General features: G+C 40.1%; 1 protein-coding gene across 10 annotated transcripts in view; it reads right to left on the bottom strand.

Annotated features, from left to right (window-relative positions):
* The window catches only part of LOC128508646 (receptor-type tyrosine-protein phosphatase delta), a 387,353-nt gene that overhangs the window by 262,443 nt on the left and 106,651 nt on the right, over nucleotides 1-18,259 (bottom strand). For all 10 annotated transcript variants that reach the window (XM_053480054.1, XM_053480055.1, XM_053480056.1 and 7 more), the window contains exon 4: nucleotides 15-87. The gene's annotated coding sequence lies outside the window, so the exon portion shown is untranslated. The remainder of the gene's footprint in view (nucleotides 1-14; nucleotides 88-18,259) is intronic.

Genomic DNA, 18,259 nt, shown 5'->3' with positions numbered 1-18,259 from the left:
ATGTTTAATCTTACCGGGTGATAGAGGATGACGTGTCTGAGCTGCTCTGGCCAGAGGAACGAAGAGATAAAACTCCTCCGAATTTTCCTGAAACATGACAAAGACACAAAGAGAAAGAGAGAGACAGGTTAAGAGTGAGACCACTTGACCAAACGCCCATATGGACAAATTCGTTCTTTAACCTTTCAAACCCGATCCTAGATCACCATCAGTGTCGAGGATCACCAAGCACAGGGGGAACATGGACACAGACCACTAAGCCACCAGGCCGCCTCCGCTAGCTACACTAAATAAATACAAAACCTGAATATCGTCCTTATTTAAGATGCATTTTATTTCAAGTCCAGAACTGTACAGTATATATACAGTACTGTGCAATATACAGTAGAGTGCTATACAGAATATGTATCAAACCACCCATCCTTTCTTTATATGAAATTAAATTAAACAATGTAGATAAAATAAACAAAATGGGAACAAATGTTTTGCTGCGACAGGTTACAAAGTGTTTACAGATATAATAAAAAAATGGTTGTTTATGCAACATCAGCAGCAACCTTAGTTCCCCTCTCATCTGTTCCAAGCACTTATGATTAGGTTCAAGTATCATTTGGGTTTTTTACGATACTGGCACAAAAAAGGCACAAAAATGTTGGATAACATTAAAGCACAGTTAAAAAAAAAAAAATAAAAATAAAAAAAAATATATATATATATATATATATATATATATATATATATAGTGTGGTCAATAAGTATTTGATCACCCTGTGATTATGTAAGTTCTCTTACTTGGAAATCATGGGGTGAGCTACAATTTTCAGCATAGGTGCATTTCCACTGTGTGAAAAGAAAAATCCGGGAATCACATTGTATGATCTTTAACAATTTATTTGTAAATTTCTGTGTCAAATAAGTATTTAATCACTTGCTTATCAGCCAGATTTCTGACCCTCAAAAACCAGTTATTTTGCTTTTAAATAGTCCAGCTACACTCTGCTCATGATTCTAAATTAGTAGCACCTGTTTGAAGTCGTTAGCTGCCATAAAGACACCTGTGCACCCCACAATCAGCCTAAGTCTAAGTAGATACATGGGGTATCAATGATGCTAAGAATGGTGAAGAATCAGCCCAGAACTACACGGGAGGAGCTGGTCAATGCCATGAAGAGAGCTGGGACCATTGTTTCCAAGGCTACTATCAGTAATACACTAAAACGTCATAGTTTAAAATCTTCCCCTGCTTAGGTCAGCCCATGTCCAGGCCCGTCTGAAGTTTGCCAGGGAACATCTGGATAATCCAGAGGAGTCATGGGAGAAAGTCCTGTGGTCAGATGAGACTAAAATAGAACTTTTTGGTCTTAACTTCATTCTTCCAGTTTGGAAGAAAAAGAATGATGAGTATCATCCCAATAATACCATACCTATGGTGAAGCATGGGGCTGGAAGCATCATGCTCTGGGGGTGTTTTTCTGCAATGACCCAAAGCACACAGCCAGGAAAACCAAGGAGTGGCTCCGTAAGAAGCATATGGACTATTTAAAAGCAAAGTAACTGGTCTTTGAGGGTCAGAAATCTGACTGATAAGCAAGTGATCAAATACTTATTTGACAGATAATTTACAAATAAATTGTTAAAAAAATCATACAATGTGATTTCCGGATTTTTCTTATTAGCTTGCAGAATCACAGGGTGATCATATATATCATATATACATTATACATCAATATAAGTAAACACAAAACACAACTAATTTACATACTGTCTAACCCAACTACAATCCCTTGTTGTGAAATCCAGCCACGCTTTAGAACGTTTTGCGTATTTCAATTTAAGCGTGATTAGCTTAGCGAGCTAATGCTACCTGCTGCCACCAAAGCCAGTCTAATTACCGTATGCACGCACTGCATTCACGCGGATGCTCTCATTTCCCAAGTTTTAATGCGGAATGTAAACACAACATGCACACTCATGTTACCACAAACATTATTTGGATTTATTCACGTGCATTTTCTCTGTTGGGAAATAATTTCTTGGGTGCGGCTTGATTCGGTTCTGATACTGTAAATACCGGTTATATAGGTACTGATGCCATATTGGCACCAGGTTTCGGTACCCAAGCCTACTCATGATTCAGCATCATCAGTATACTAATCACCGGCCTAATCATCTGTTATCATCTGCACCTGTTTCTCATTGAATTAGAGGTTATTTTTTTATGCTTGAATGATTCATAGGTCACTGTGTGGCTTAACCAACAAATATATTCTTTTGAAACTGGTTGGGTACAGGGACTGGACTGAGACCGAGAGACAAAATGAGAGGCAAGAAGTCTTTCAGGAAGCCTGGGGAACTATTCCACATTAAAAATAGATAAAAGTCTGTCTCATTGAAAGCGAAATATAAAGAAATGAGGGAAGACCCAGGACTTTTGCATAGCCCTGTACAGTATATTTATATCCTACAGGACCCAATTCAAGATGAACGCTCAGTAACATGAATCAATGGGATAGATCAAACGCCTTACATGTAATCATACCATCTCCGCCAGCGTGAATGCATTGTTAAGCTGTAACGCCGGCTTCTACGCTGGAAAAGTGTTCATTTTCCCCGCACTGTCTGCAGGGAAGTAAATTGATTTGCCGATCGACTGAGCGGACCTGCAGTGACCCCTGCACAAGTCCAGATCCAAACAATCGATGGCGAAGTGTTCCACACAAGCTTACACTAAAGCCACTCACTCCCAGTGTCGAGGAATCGATGTCGGCGAGCGAGCAGTAGATATGGAGATAACACTCCCACAGACTATCAGAACAAAGCAGTCGATGTGAAAGGGCACAGCAGGAAACAGAAGGGAACTGAGCATTATTTCTTATTCATTTATTTTTCTCCAAGTGCCTCATTACCTCCTTATTATCTCTCGGGCTGTATAGTCGGGAATAAGCTTGACTGTTTTGACTTTTTTTTTTATTCTGAGGAATAATGCAGGACTAATGTTAATGAGGCACATTTGTCACGTTTTTTTCCCCTCCCTGTTCTTAATGAGACAATCCCTTCATTTTTCAAGAACGGAAAAAAGGGGGTAGAGAAACTTTTCTCCTCTCTCAGTGACTTTGCTGAAAACCCCCCGAGAGTTTCGTGTTTATATTCACGCGGGCTAATTATGCAAGAACGGCTGTTTACCCGATAGATCAAAAGGTTTTATTCCCCTTTCTTGCAGTCTGATCTAAAAATGAGTGCTTTGGATCCGAGCGCCAACAAAGAGCGCCGTGTTCGTGCTCCGCCCAGTTAGCGCGCTAATTAATTAGCTTGGCTAATTAGCTTAATGATTTGCAAGCGGGAAAAAAAAACAAACAACAAAAAAAAAAAGCCTTTTACTTCAGTTTATAGTTACAGAAACTCATGAAAGAAAAGATAATTGAAATTATAAACTTAAAAATTTAAAATCTTGCTAATACGTATAGCCTTTGCCGCGCGTCTTTTTAGGATCCAGATTTATTGTGTTGTAGTTAATTTACCTACAATCTTACGCACCAGTCTGACAATTAAATGAGTTCTCTAGCAGCATATGGTGCTTGATCTGCGCTGTTCTAAATTTAAAGCTTCCCTTGGTGATTAAAACTTTTGCTGTGTTTGGAGAGGAGAGTCTGTTTCACACCACGCTGCCTCCACTCTTCACAGCAGGAGTGTGTGTGTGTGTGTGTGTTTGTGTGCGTGCTGCATATCTCCCAGCTCGCTCAGGTGCCGCGTGCTCCGAACGCACGCTCGCACGCACAGGCGCACACGCGCGCTCACATCACACAAACCTGACACCATTCTGTCAGAAGCTGTCAACACAGCGCTCGCCGCGCGCGCCCAGCACGAGCTGAGAGGGCGGCAGCGTCTCGGGTTCTGCTGTGCAATTTTTAAAAAAAAATATTTATTTTTTTTTGCTGAGAACAGCTGGCTGCGTGTCACGCGCACGCCTGAAAACACGCGGATAATTAGCGCGATCCGTTCCAGTCTGGACTTGGCAGCGGGACGGAGAGAGAGAGTGACAGAGAGAGTGCAAGGAGGAAACTGACACGAGACAAAAAAGGCGGGAAATAATGGTGAAGAAAAAAAAGAGAGAGAGAGAGAAAGGGTGGGAGAGAATGAGCAAATTAAGTAGATATAGAGGAATAGTGGATAAATAAACTGGATCTGGGAGAGAAGTGGAGATAAACAGGGGCAGAGATTAGATGATGAATATGAAAAGACAGCAGGAGACAGAAACAGATAGAGAAACTAGTCGACGGTTAAAGAGTTAAAAAGTTAAAGCTAAAAATAATCTGATGAGCTTTAATGTTATCAGTGATATCATTACTATTTTAGGTTAAAGCCCACGTACAGTATACACCTCTGTCTGTCTTTCTGTCTAACTTATTAACACAAAAAAAAAATCACATTCTGTAAGGTTGAGTATCTTAGTCATTTTACGATAAGTTGTTCCTTTTTTATCGTCAGACGAAGACGTTCCCTGTTCTGTAATCGGAGAGCGAATCACAGATGAGAAATCGAAAAAAGTAGATCGGATAAAGATTCTGTCTTTTAACGACTTAAGTGCGTTAAAATTCACTTGTACAGTACCACTTGAGCGCTGTTATTTAATCCCAGTAAAAATATTCGGTTTAGCTTTTCTAATTAATATAGTAGCTGATTAAGTAGCTTAAGATAAGATATACCTTTATTCATCCCACAGTGGGAAAATTTCTTTGTTACAGCAGCGAAGAAAAAAATAATAATTGTGCAAATAAAAAAGAATAAAAACATTATATATGTATATATATATATATATATATATATATATATATATTTTTATATATATATATATATATATATATATATATATATATACACACACACACAAAAGAAATTGGAAAAAAAACAATACAATAATTGCACTTTCAGACAAACTTGCACTAGTTCCAACATTTTAAAGTGGACTATTAAATCCAGTATGTAACTGTTCATAACATCTTTTTTACCTTTTACTCAACATTTTGATTTCACCTACTGTATGGTGCAGGTTAAAATTTTGTTGTTTCTTTATAACCTGTCCAGCGGTCGATGTAAGTTTGACATGGCGTGCCATGTGCAGTACACACTGGCAAAACTTTCATCTTATAATCTGGCATATGACGGCTCATAACTTCACTTTTACCTAATATTTTGATTTTATTTATGGTGCAGGTTAAACTTCAGGCAGATACCTAAAGACTGGCAAAGTTTCATTAAATTCTGTCTGGACAGTTTTGTGTGATGCTGTGACAAAATACGGCTGGACAGACATACAGACATACACGGAAAATTTTCCAAGACTGGTTTCGGGTCCTTCAATGTAAAAGATATCATTGAAAGAGCCGGTTCTGACCAACGTACGTACAGTACAGACAAAACCTTTCTTTTATTTATATATATAATTTAATAAACTCTGCCACACATACTGTATATAATTGGTGTTCTACTTTAACTACATTCCTTTAATGGCATTTTGCCTCAAACAGAACAGAAGGATTTTAAATAGTCTGTGATTAAAAAACTGTTAATGATGCACCCAACTGAAATTAAATCTCTGGGTACTATAAATATATATGAAAAGAATATTTATATATATCTAACATGATGTCATGAGCATATGTGCAAACTTGAACCCTGAATGATGGAATATGAGCAGAGTTGAGGGATATTATGAGGAGACGGACAGGACATATAGAGTGTCATGGGACATGAGGAGTAAGTATGACACGTGGAGTGTGAAGGAGTTTAATGGAACATGAGGTGTGTCATGGGACATGAGGAGTGTGACATGAAATGAGGATTGTACAGTGATATTATGATGTGTGTGATGTGACATTAAAGGGAATGTAATGAAACATGAAGAATGTAAAGTGACAATAAGTGTAGTGTGGCGGGACATGGGGAGTGTTACAGGATAGGACGAGTGTTAAGAGACAGGAGAAGTTTGAAGTGAAATTATGAGAAGTTTGTAGCAACATTTTGAGGAATGTAACAGGACAAAATGAGGTGTGTGACTGGACATCAGGACTTTGATGTGACATTACGAAGAGTAAGACAGGGCATAAGGAGTGTGAAGGGACATTATGAGGAATGTGAAGACATGTGAAGCATGAAAAGAACATAATGAAGAGTGTAACAGGACATTATGAGAGTTTGACATGAGAAGTGTGATGGGACATTATAATGGGTTTTAACGGGACATTATAAGGGGTTTAATGGGACAGTATAAGGGGTTTAACGGGACATTATAAGGGGTTTAACGGGACACAATGGATATGATAGGACATGAGAAGTGTGACAGGACGTTATAAGGGGTGTAACGGGACGTTAATGGGATATGATGAGTAGCGTGTTGGGACAAAACATAAGAAATGGGACATCATGAGGAGTGTAACAGGACATTATCAGGAGTGTGATGGACATGAGAAGTGTACCAGGACATTAGAAATGTGACAGGACATTAGAAGTGTGATGCAATATTATAAGGGGTGTAACAGGATGTGGGACAGAACATAAGCAGTGGGACAGGACATGAGGAGTGTGACAGGTCATTATGAGGAGTGTAACGGGACATTATAAAGAGTGTAGCAGGACATTATGAGCAGTTTGACTGGACAATATGAGGAGTGTGATGGGACATTATGAGGAGTGTGATGGGACATTATCAGGAGAGTACATTTTGAAAAGTGAAACTGGACATTATGAACAGTGTGACAGCACATTATGAAGAGTGTAACTGAACAATATGAGGAGTGTAATGAGACATGAGAAGATTGCATTTTGAAGAGTGTAACAGGACATTATGAGGAGTGTGAGAGGACATTATGAGACGTGTGACAGGACATTTGGAGGAGTGTGACAGGACATTGGGAGGAGTGTAACAGGACATTATGAGGAGTGTGACGGATCATGAGAAATATGTTGGGACATATGAAGTGTGATGGGACATGAGGAGTGTATTTGGAGAGACAGTGGGAGAGAGACTAAATAAACATTTATTCTATACACTCCTGTATAGAACAAATGAGTGTGAGTTCAAAAGAAGACAAACCGATCAAGTAAGATGAAGAGAAGGAAAAGGTGGAAAAAGCATTAGGTAAAGGAGGCGAAATTGAATAAAGGAAATAAAGGAAGACGAGGTGTCTGGCTAAAGGCCTTTTTAAGAAACCTGAGCCTCGCGCTGCTGCGTTCCTGCACTCTCGCTGCTGAAAACGATAGCATTGATCATATATTATAAAACTATTTCCTGCCTCAGCGTACGTGGTCTTCTGGTCTATAAAGGGCTAGCAGAGAGTATCACCTTCCATCTTACAATCCCACAGGAACATCCTTTTATCCATTCCTTCATCCTTCCAACCAGGCGTTCATCCATCTACTGTTCCAATTAGACCATGATTCCTGTTAAGTCGCAGTAGGAGGCGCTGAATAATGCTGCTTTTTATTCATCTCATTTCAGTGCTTGCATACCAAAGGGGGGGAAATTTGCCAAAATCCCTGAGGTTATGAGAATGAAAGGTCTTACCAGCTCCAGCTTATGTGGAGATGAAACTGATTTCCCATGGCAGAAGAACCCTTAAGAACTATGCACAAGTTTGTTCTTTCTTTCCCTTTATGCTGTCTCACATATCCTGTCGAGGTAGTTCACCACTATCTTCTCCATCTTGAAAACTTCCGCGTGTATGTCTTCGAGCTCAAGCCTTCCAGAGATAACGAGGCTGGAACTACATCATAGTGTTGGCAAAACCGCTGCACCTCTAATACCTTAACTTTTTTTTTTTTCATGTTTGGAGTTACACTCTATTTCCAGATTCTCAAAAAAAAAAAAAAAAAAAAAGATTTCTTTGAAGAAAAAAAAAACGCAACCTGGCTGAGTAAAATAATGCAGAGTGTATTTGAGATTTATTATATAAACCTTCTTGTCATGATATAAATCTTATTTGTGTGTGTGGGTGTGTATGATTTATGAGCGGGGAAAAGCAGAAGAGCTTTTTTAGGTCATGGAAATGTAGCTCTCTCTGTCTCTCTCTCTCTCTTTCTCTCTCTCTCACACACACACACACACACACATTAATTTTGGAGTCCTGGGAGAAGCTCCTTGCTGCTCTTAAGTGGGCTAGACGGCAAGGGGTAGAAAATAAAGCAATAGTCATAAATCTGAAGACGAGAGGCACGAACCTAAAAAAAAAGAGAGAAAAAAAAGGCAAAAAAGCATTTATAAGGAAAACCGAAAGGTGTAGAGGAAATGTGTAGGGCTGAGCAAGCGACTGGAAGAGATAAGATAAATCTGGAACGAGATGACATAAGCGAGAAAGGATCTCTCCGACTTTTCTTCCTGACAGTTCCTAAACCAACCACTAGTCTGTGCTATTGATCCAGAAATGTGCAACTCCATTAATGACCTAGATATCAAGCGATATGATATAGGAGATCTATATGCACACATGGGATAACCTTTTTTTTTTCCCACGCACATAAATGTACGTCCCGACGCTCTTCATATCGAACCTGGTCATGTAAAGTCACTATATGTGCTGGAGAAATAGGTTAGTTCACTCATTAGCTAAAGCTAATGGACTTGGTCTTCGAGTCTATCAATTAGAAAAAATAAAACCTCGGCTCCAGTTCCTTGGTTAAGTGGTTACAAGCCAGGGCTTAAATATTGCATCAGGGGATTAATGAAACGTGGTAGAAGAGTGAAAAGACAACGGTGCATGATGTTGTGGGCAAATAATCATGTCCAGTGTGATGTAGCCCAGATGTGATAAAAAAAAAAAGCTTCCGATTCAGTAATGATTTATGTGACTTTTGACTTTGATCGTGGCATGGATGTTGGCACCAGATGGGCCGTTTTAAGTATTTCATAAACCGCAGATCTCCTGGGATTTTCACACACACACACACACACACACATACACACACACACATACACCACTGTCTGGTACCAACAACGGCACCATGACACGAAGATCATGCGTTTTCATCACTCTGATGTTTGACGCGAGCATTACCTGAAACTCTGGACCCGTACCTGCATTATTTTCTGCATTGCGCTTTTTCCGCCACATGACTGGCTGATTAGATCACTGCATAAATGATACCAATACCGAACCTCTGATTTGCCTCGAAGCTGCACCCCTGTTCGAGCTGCTTTTACAGAAAATAACACAACAGCAGGCTTAGTTATAGAGGAAGTTGCGCTGCCGAGTACTCTCAAAACTATACAGAAGCATACACGCACCCAATAATGCATGGTATGAAACAATCACACTATAGTCCTAGAGTACCTTGAGAAAAACTATCAAGGTGTGAAGAACAAACACACACAAAGAGTGACCAGGAATGTGTACAGACAATCTTTTATCTTTTATACAGCTCATCCTGCACATGGTCCAGGAGGACACGAAAAGCCTATGCCAGGAGACATTGGGCACAAGGGTACACTCTGGACGGGGTGGCAATCCATCACATGGGCAATTTGTTAACGCATGTCTTCAGACTATAGGAGTCACGTAAACTTACAAGACCTGACTCGAACCCTCAACCTTGGAGGTATGAGTCCACAGTGCTACCCACTGACATTGGAGCTGGTGCTTACACTTCCTATAACAGAAAGACTGACAATCTTAATAATAATAATAATAATAATAAAAAAGCTTTATAATAAAGTGCTTGTTCTTATATATTATATTATTGTTTCCATAGTAACAACTTTTTACTGTATGTGTGGATTTTTACTCATGGTACTGATGAAAATAGCAAAATTAATGTTAATGTTGATTTTTTTTTCCATAATACCTAAATAAATACAATAACATTAAGATTAATGTCAGTTATCATCATTTAAGTTATTATAAACCATATAGCAGGAAACTGGTGACGGGATCATGGTGCGACTAAGACTCACACATGACCAAAGACCACAGAAATCCCACAGAAAAGCCAATGGGGAACAAATCAACAAAAATACATACATGCCGCCCAAGGACGGTGACCCGAGCTTCGAACTCCCTAGATACCAATCTAATTAAGCACCAGCGGACAAACAACAGTGGCCAAACCACGGAAGCCCCAGAGCACCCCAGAGCCACCACCTCACACCTCAAGGAGCCAGAGCCACCCTGTTGGCACGAGGGGAACCTAGGTGGTTTTAATGCTCAGTGAATATATACCTATTATTTTAAATAATCTTCAAAACAAATGCATAGACCATGGAAAACATAGTATTCGCTAATTAACTACTCTCGAACAAACTTACAGAAATGTAGTCCAATTAAGAAACATATGTTTCCTAATGATTCATTGAACTCTAATGTGTAGCAGCAGTTGATATACAGTAGCTGTGGATAAATTCTCTATTTCTACAGAACTGTTTTAGATTGGGCGCCATGGTGGTGTAGTGGTTAGCACTGTGACCTCGCACCTCCAGAGTCAAGGGTTCGAGTCTCATCTAGGTTCGAGGCTCTGGGCATGGTGGGTTTCCTCGGTGTCCTCTGGTTTCCTCCCACAGTCCAAAGACATGCAGATTAGGCTAACTGGCCTTCCTAAATTGCTCTTAGTGTATGCATGAGCGTGCCCTGAGATCACCCTGTTTTGCTTCTCACGACATCATGAGCATTGCTTCTTGTCCTGTGCAGCTGTATTTTAAAGCTGTTGAGTAAAAGAAGTGCGATGTTTGAGAAAGAGGTCAATAGTTTACCGCCAGACACTACTCTCACGAGGCAGCCGCGTGATTAGACACAGGCTGAGATATTAATTAACAGCTTTAAAAAAAAAAAAAAAAAAAAAAAACTAGAGCGCGAGCGTTCATCCTAGAGGAGTCAACAGGGAAACTTGTAGCCGTCTGCTGTGCGTATGTGTGTGTGTATAAATGAGAGAGCGGGAAACGCTCCTCGTGTGAGAAGTGTTTATGTTCTTATTAAATATTCCATTTTGACAGGCTAATGTATTCCGCTATTGGCTCTGTGGTGCTTTTCTTCGGCTCGCTCTATATTAGTCCCCGAATGCATGGCTTTATTGCCGTATTCAGAAGTAGGACACAATTTAAATACTCACTCGCTCAGTCACTCTGTCTGTCTGTGTGTGTGTGTGTGTGTGTGTTTGGAAGTCAAGCCAGTTTTACTAGTAGAGCACTTTTTTTTTCGTTCCCCCCAAATAGAAATTCAACGTCGCAGAAATTCAGCTCAGCTTCACTAATGAGGAAGAAGAGGGTGACAGAATGAAGGATCAACTCCCTGATGATGGAGCAATCACTGAGGTGAGAGCACACACACACACACACACACACACATACACACAATGCATGTGAGAGATAATTGTGAAAAAAAAAAATAGCCAGCAGGTCAACAAAAATTTTCTTAGTAAATCAAAAAGCATTCACTCCAACTATAGATGATGTAATCATGATTATAATTATAATGATAATAAAAAAGAAATTAAAACACATAAACTGCATCATCTTGCTCTTTCTTATTTGTCTTACTTGCAGGAACATGTTGTTAGATATTAAGTTTTTTTACGTTCTTTTACACACCTACAGTACCGAAGGCTCTGATTTGAGACATGGATCAAACAAAAATCATATAGCGTGTTTATGGGAGAAAATCCTGATCCATATCGATGTTTTGGCTCTGATGCGCCATCTAGTGGACGTCAGGTTTAAATTCTACAGATGTACCGCGAAAACCTTGGCATATTGATTTTATTCGTTCTGGATGCAAGTTCGAATTTTCACATATTGTGATACGAATTTTCCCATAAAAGAGAATGTAAATGCAGATAATCCGTTCCAGCCAACCAAAAAATGTTACCAATATTACAACAACAACAACAACAAAAAAAAAAAAACGCACGAAAAATCACATCGCTTTTAAACGCAAGTAACGTTGGTATCAAGGGCTAACGCTTTCGAAACAGCTTTCACTGACTATTAAAAACAAAAAACGCTTGGCTTTCCACTGACGCAACAAGTTTTGACCAGCTGGCGGATGTACGCGCAACTTAGCCGGCGTTCGCTTTGTTTTACCTTCCGATGCTAATTTCTAGCAAAATTTTAATTCGAAAGGCAAAAATTTATAAGCGACGTCATTCATGTTCCGAGGTTTCAGTATGTGAACAATGCAAGTTGCACAGTATATGCACATTTATATATAGTCATGTGGCAATGTAACAGTAATATGTGTGTATACATGTGTGTGCGCATGTGTCTATGTATGTGTGTGCACATGCATGCAGAGACGGAAGGTAACTAAGTGTATTCACTTTCTTACTGAACGTATTTCACACATCTGTGCTTAAATAAAAGAAAACTTTTTACTTTTACTCCAGTATATCCCACCGCTAATATCAGTACTTTTACTTAACTACATTTCTGCATGGAGGTGTGTTATAGAACTACTGGTACAATATGTGCAGTATTTAAAGGCGTGGCTTCTTTAGGAGCAGGTGATTGTACTCTGGTTGCAGATGTCAACGAAAAGAACACGTTCACAGTCTGAAAGGAGAGAGAGAGAGAAAGAGAGAGAGAGAGAGAGAAAGAGAGAGAGATTTGACTGAATTAAAGGCTACAGTAAGCTCAGGAATTTTGCTACTTCAGTGTATTCAAAGAAAGGTCCTATTGTACCTTTAATCAAGCACAATTGTAAACGGAGGACTTTTACTTGAGTAATATTTTACCTAGGAAATCTCCCCATTTACTCAAGTACAGTGTACTTTGTGTGTACTTTGCCCGGCGCTGCATGCGTGCGTGGAGATAATTGCAGCGATATTCAAATCAAGGTTTTGCATGCTTAAATAATGAAAAATTATAAGGGAATGAGTCAGGTCATTCTTCTCTTTCTCTCTCTCTCTCTCTCTCTCTCTCTCTCTTCTCTTTTTTTTCTCTCTCTCTCACACACACACACCCACCCACCCACACATGCACTCACTAACACAAATACTCAAAGGTCCAAAACAATGAATGGCCATTACACAGGGAATGTTAGTGAATGCCACCGGAGTGTGAACACAACACAAAGACGAGGTCTCGCTTTTCAGACCTGTGTGACAAAACAACAACAACAACAACACACACACACACACACACACACACACACACATATATATATATATATATATATATATATATATATATATATATATATATATATATACCTTTCGGTTTGTTCGTTTCTCCAAAAGCATTCCATGACTGCATTTATAATCATACTACAATTATGTATATTCTTGTATATCTGATGCTACAGAAGAATAATATAATAACCTAATATTGCCCCTTGAGCAAGGTCCTTAACCCTCAACTGCTGAGATGTATAATGAGATACAAATGTAAGTTGCTCTGGATAAGGGCGATACGTGTTTCGTTCAATCTCTTTGTATTTGATTCACTAAATCTATGACTCATTGAATCTTTTAAGTAATACATTTCTTCTTTATTATCCAGGAACCGCTGTAGTCCAACTAGGGACCATGTAGGCCAATGGGGACCATTGCATTTATGCCTAATCTGCATGTCCTTGGACTATGGGAAAAAAAAACCACCAAACATGGGGATAACATGCGGGAACCGAACCCGGAAGTGCGTGGCGACAGTCTTAACCACTAAGCCATTGTGCCGACATTGATACATTTACACACCCGTAATACAGAACTCCATGTTTTTGTCTTCATCTACATCTACTATACATCTAAAGCAACTTGCTTGGGTTCTCTTTCTACCTCACTTTTGTTCCATTTGCCAGTCCCTTTTCCTTCTTTCTCTACATCTGATAATTTTTATCGCATGGAATTCTTTCCTGGCGGCACGGTGGTGTAGTGATTAACACTGTCGCCTTGCACCTCCAGGGTCTGGGTTTGATTCTCGTCTATGTGTGCATGAAGTTTGCATGTTCACCCCGTGCTTGATGGGTTTCCATTGGTGTTTCCAAATTGCCCGTAGTGTGATTGTGTGTGCTCAGCGATGGATTGGCACCCTATCCAGATTGTACCCTGTCTCGTGCCCTACGTCTCCATGGACAGGCTCCAGGAATTCTCTCCCCAAAAACACCTGTTGCATAGATTCTCCAACCTCAACCTAATACCCATTTATTCACAAGTGTTTATTAAGTGGTTGATTAAATTATGACACAGTCTCTTGTTTTTTTTATATTGTTATCTTGTTTTATTTTTTATTTAATTCTTGGTTTGATATGGAAGGCGACCTTGGGTGACCAGAAGGATGCCTATATAAATGAAATGCATTATTATTATTATTATTGTTGTTATAAATAGTCCAAAGTGCATAAATGTCGGTTATTATTATTATTATCACACACATTAAATCAAATCCCGCTGGATTAACCTAAGGAATCTAAAACCGCTTCTCACTAAAGGATGACGTCGGATGTTCGCACGGATCGAGGTCTGCTTTTATTTATATCCATCTTTCTCGTTATTAATATAGCGGAGAAACATACCTGGTATGTTATTGTTGATATTTGGTTCGGGTACGTATTACGGTAGATTCTTTCAAAAAACGATTTCAGTGAAACTGTACATAATGTCAGCTTGGATTACAGTACATAACCTATAATAAATACTACTCTACATGATTAAGCGATGGAACTTAACATACTGTAATATTTAAATACATTCATTATGTTTATCAAAAGGAGCGAGGAGTGAAAGGCGTTAAGGGTGTCCCTGCTGATGCAGAAAGGCCCGTTCTATGCTATATTCCCTCACACTTTAATGACCTTCGAGAAGATTGAAGGTCGAGTTGAATCTCTCTCTCTCTCTCTCTCTCTCACTCTCTCTCATGCACGTGCCATCTTCTGCTTTTGACATTTATTGTTTACCAAATGAAATGCATTGAAATGAAGTGCTCTTTAAAGATAGCTGGAGGGCTGACAGTTCTGTCATTTCACAAGCACTGTGTGTGTGTGTGTGTGTGTGTCATATGGAATATATGACAAATTATTAGACTGTGAAGACATTTAGCTGGAGAAAACATACAAATTATTATTATTATTATTATTATTATTATTATTATAAATAGATTAAAATCGTATCATGGCTAGTAGAGTTGTAAAAGTAATGTTATGTACTTAGTGCATCTGAAAGCCTGTCAAATCCAAATGTGGTCTGCACACACATGTGCATAAACAGCAGACACTCTCTCTCTTTCTCTCTCTCTCTCATTTTCTCTCAGTTTATTGACACACAGTCCTTTCGGTCCTGCAGGGAGTTTGACTTCTTCTGGTCTCCGACTCGACTATAAATATTCCTCTCCCACGACGCGCACTCCGAGTCGCGAACAGCTAAAAGCAGCCCCTCTCTGCACAAGGCGTTTATATAAGTCCCAAAAAACACCCTTGCTACACACTCCTCAGGGTGCTTCTTGCCGCACGGAGTGTGCGACGCCAGATCAAACCGATTCTGATCAAACGCTACTGACAAATAACGAGGCGGTGCTATAAATATAACCAACACTATTGAATACATGTGGGGGTGTGTTTGTGTATGTCTCTGTGTGTGTGTGTGTGTGTGGATGTTTCAACCTGTTCCTGTCCTATAGACTCCCAGCAGGTTCTCACTCTCCAGGCTATACAGAGCAGGTGATAAAATTAAAGTAAAACACATCTTGTGACAATTCCATGGTACGTATTTGCTGATATACAGTAGTGCGTGTAGCACACTATGGTACATGATTCTGCCACGGTACATCTTTTGGTATAATGGTACATAAACTGTGGTATGGTACTATGGAACATGTACCAGGATACTGTCTAAAAATATATCATAAATGTTTATGTATAATAATGGCAATATTTATATATAGTAGTATCTACTGTATGTAACCACTGTATCTACTGTATGTAACAGTAATGTACCATTAAAAGTACCATAGTGTAGGTTTTTACACCCTATGCTTTTCCTAATCCAAACACAACCGCCCCAATTTATCCAGCTTTGGGACCAGGACCGCATTCCATCATTGGGACCGGCACCGCATACAATGCTTGGGTAATAATGCTTGGGGTGTGGCAACCCACCGGCAGCAGGGCTCGAACCCCAAACCTAAAGCCTTAGCTACCATGACTAGCATATCTAAGATGGCACAGTTTGTGCGAGCATACCATATTAGATACCTACTGTAATTTGGGAGCCACTGAGGAACTCAGTAAGTACAATGGTTGTTGACACACCATAGTACTATCACTGTACCCATTGAAGTGATGTAGTACCTACCCTGGTAATCTATAAAGTCCTGTTTTGCCTACCATGGTAATGTCTAAAGTATTGGTGGCTCAGTGGTAGGTTTCCCGCCTACCATGTTGAAGGCCGGGTTTGATTCCCAGCCATTAGGTGCAGTGCCGGTCCCAAGCCCGGATAAAATGGAAGGGGTTGTGTTAGGAAGGGCATTCAGCGGAAAAACCTGTGCAGATCAAGTTGGTCTACTGTGGTGCCCCCTCACAGGGAGCTTATAATAACGACAGTAATAATATGGTATACACCAGTGCACATTTTTTTACTGCATGTCTTTGGACTGTGGGAGGAAACCTAAGTACCCGCCAAGCACATGGAGAACATGCAAACTCAATGCAAACCCAAGGGAGGACTCGAACCTGAACCCTGAAGGTGCAAGGCGACAGTGCTAACCACTAAGCTAACCACGTGTACATGGTTTACACTGAGATTGTTATGCATAAAAAATTACCTAATATGCATGTTGTATTTAATGTAAAACATTAAAATAATATATGCAAGCTAAAAAGAATTTATGAGTTAGGTACAAGAGCATAGCTGGACAGATTGGAAATTGATTCCTTGTGCAACCTGGAAACCTTCCGCTACAAATCTGGTCACAAGCATTACGGAGCGAGAGTGGCCTCGGCGAGTCTCCGGAGTGATCACACGAGGAACGGATGAACCAGAAGCTTGCACTGTTCGCCGTGCACTTGTGATCCGATCAACCGAGACGGATGTTAGTTACTATTACTAATCTGAACAAAGATGCGGGAGGCCTTACAAGCGGCACGCTGCATCTCATTGACATGTCCGTCACTTCCTGTTTCACACTGGAAAGAACCGAGTGTCTTTTCTCAGAGAAAGAACGAGTTTAAAAAATGAGTAATTTGAGGACAATGTGAGGGAGAGGGAGAAAAAAAGAGAAAGATATAATAATAGTTGCTTTAGTCACTTCACGAGATCACATGACCTGTCAGAGTAGAGGAAGTCATTTTCCTAAATGACTGCCACTTTCTGAGAAAAATGATAATTCCAGGGAGATTGTGTTGTTCAGAGCAGCTATATCGATTCCGTTCAAACAACAGACTCGGGGTTGTTTATTAGCCTCGGTCCTGCTGTCCTGCTCTTCGCGCCACCTCAGTGTGGTTTTTACGCCAAAATGTCTTTCAATCGTCCCTTATTTCCATATTAGTGAGCGGAGCGTGGCTAATGAATCATTCGCTCTCTTTCTCTCTTCTTCCCCAAAAGCCCTCCTCAATTACTGTTTTTTTTTCTTCCCCCCCCCTCTTCGCGCTATTCAATTGAGAGCGAGGAGAAGGCATTGTGTTTGAGATAAATTAGAACAGGAAAGGGAAATAGTCGCGGGAGTCTCGTTGTTAGCTACAGCCCACTGCGCGTCGGTCCCGAGTGGCGGGTGTGGATCAGGGGAAACGTGATGCACGCGTTTGTTCTTATTTCCGATTCAGGAATGGAACAAAACTGTTACAGCGCGGGAGCAGGACGCCGGCCCGACTGCGAGGGGGTAGACCGTCACCTCACACAGGCCAGACAGAGGAGCCGTCTGGGAACGGTGTTTGGTCTGTAAATAGAGAGCTTTGTGAAAAGAGGACATTCGATCAATATTTCGCACAGGAGTCTATTACAGACAGTAGACTCCTTTTCTTTCTCTCCTTGCTGTCTTTATATAGTATCTTTCTTCTTATCAGATCTCTAGAGTTTTTTTTTTCTTTACTCTTGGATGGTTTGTATCCATCAGAGGCAAGGAGACCCCATCCATTGCTCCAGGTGTGATTTATCAACAGTGCAACATTCACATACAGGGAGGCTTAATAGTCCGACTGTGCGTCTGAGATGGATCTGACCTCCTGATGATTAGACTCTTCGCTTTGTTGTGCCTTAGTGATCAGACTCCAACTCTGACTTTGACGTATGCACACAAGGTAAAAATGATCAAAGGAATCATCTACTTCGGGGAAAAAATATAATGCAAAGTGCA

Source organism: Clarias gariepinus, chromosome 20 (assembly GCF_024256425.1).
Source record: "Clarias gariepinus isolate MV-2021 ecotype Netherlands chromosome 20, CGAR_prim_01v2, whole genome shotgun sequence".
Taxonomy (NCBI): domain Eukaryota; kingdom Metazoa; phylum Chordata; class Actinopteri; order Siluriformes; family Clariidae; genus Clarias; species Clarias gariepinus.
The sequence above is the reverse complement of the archived record's forward strand: the minus strand, read 5'-3'. Positions and strand labels throughout refer to the sequence as shown.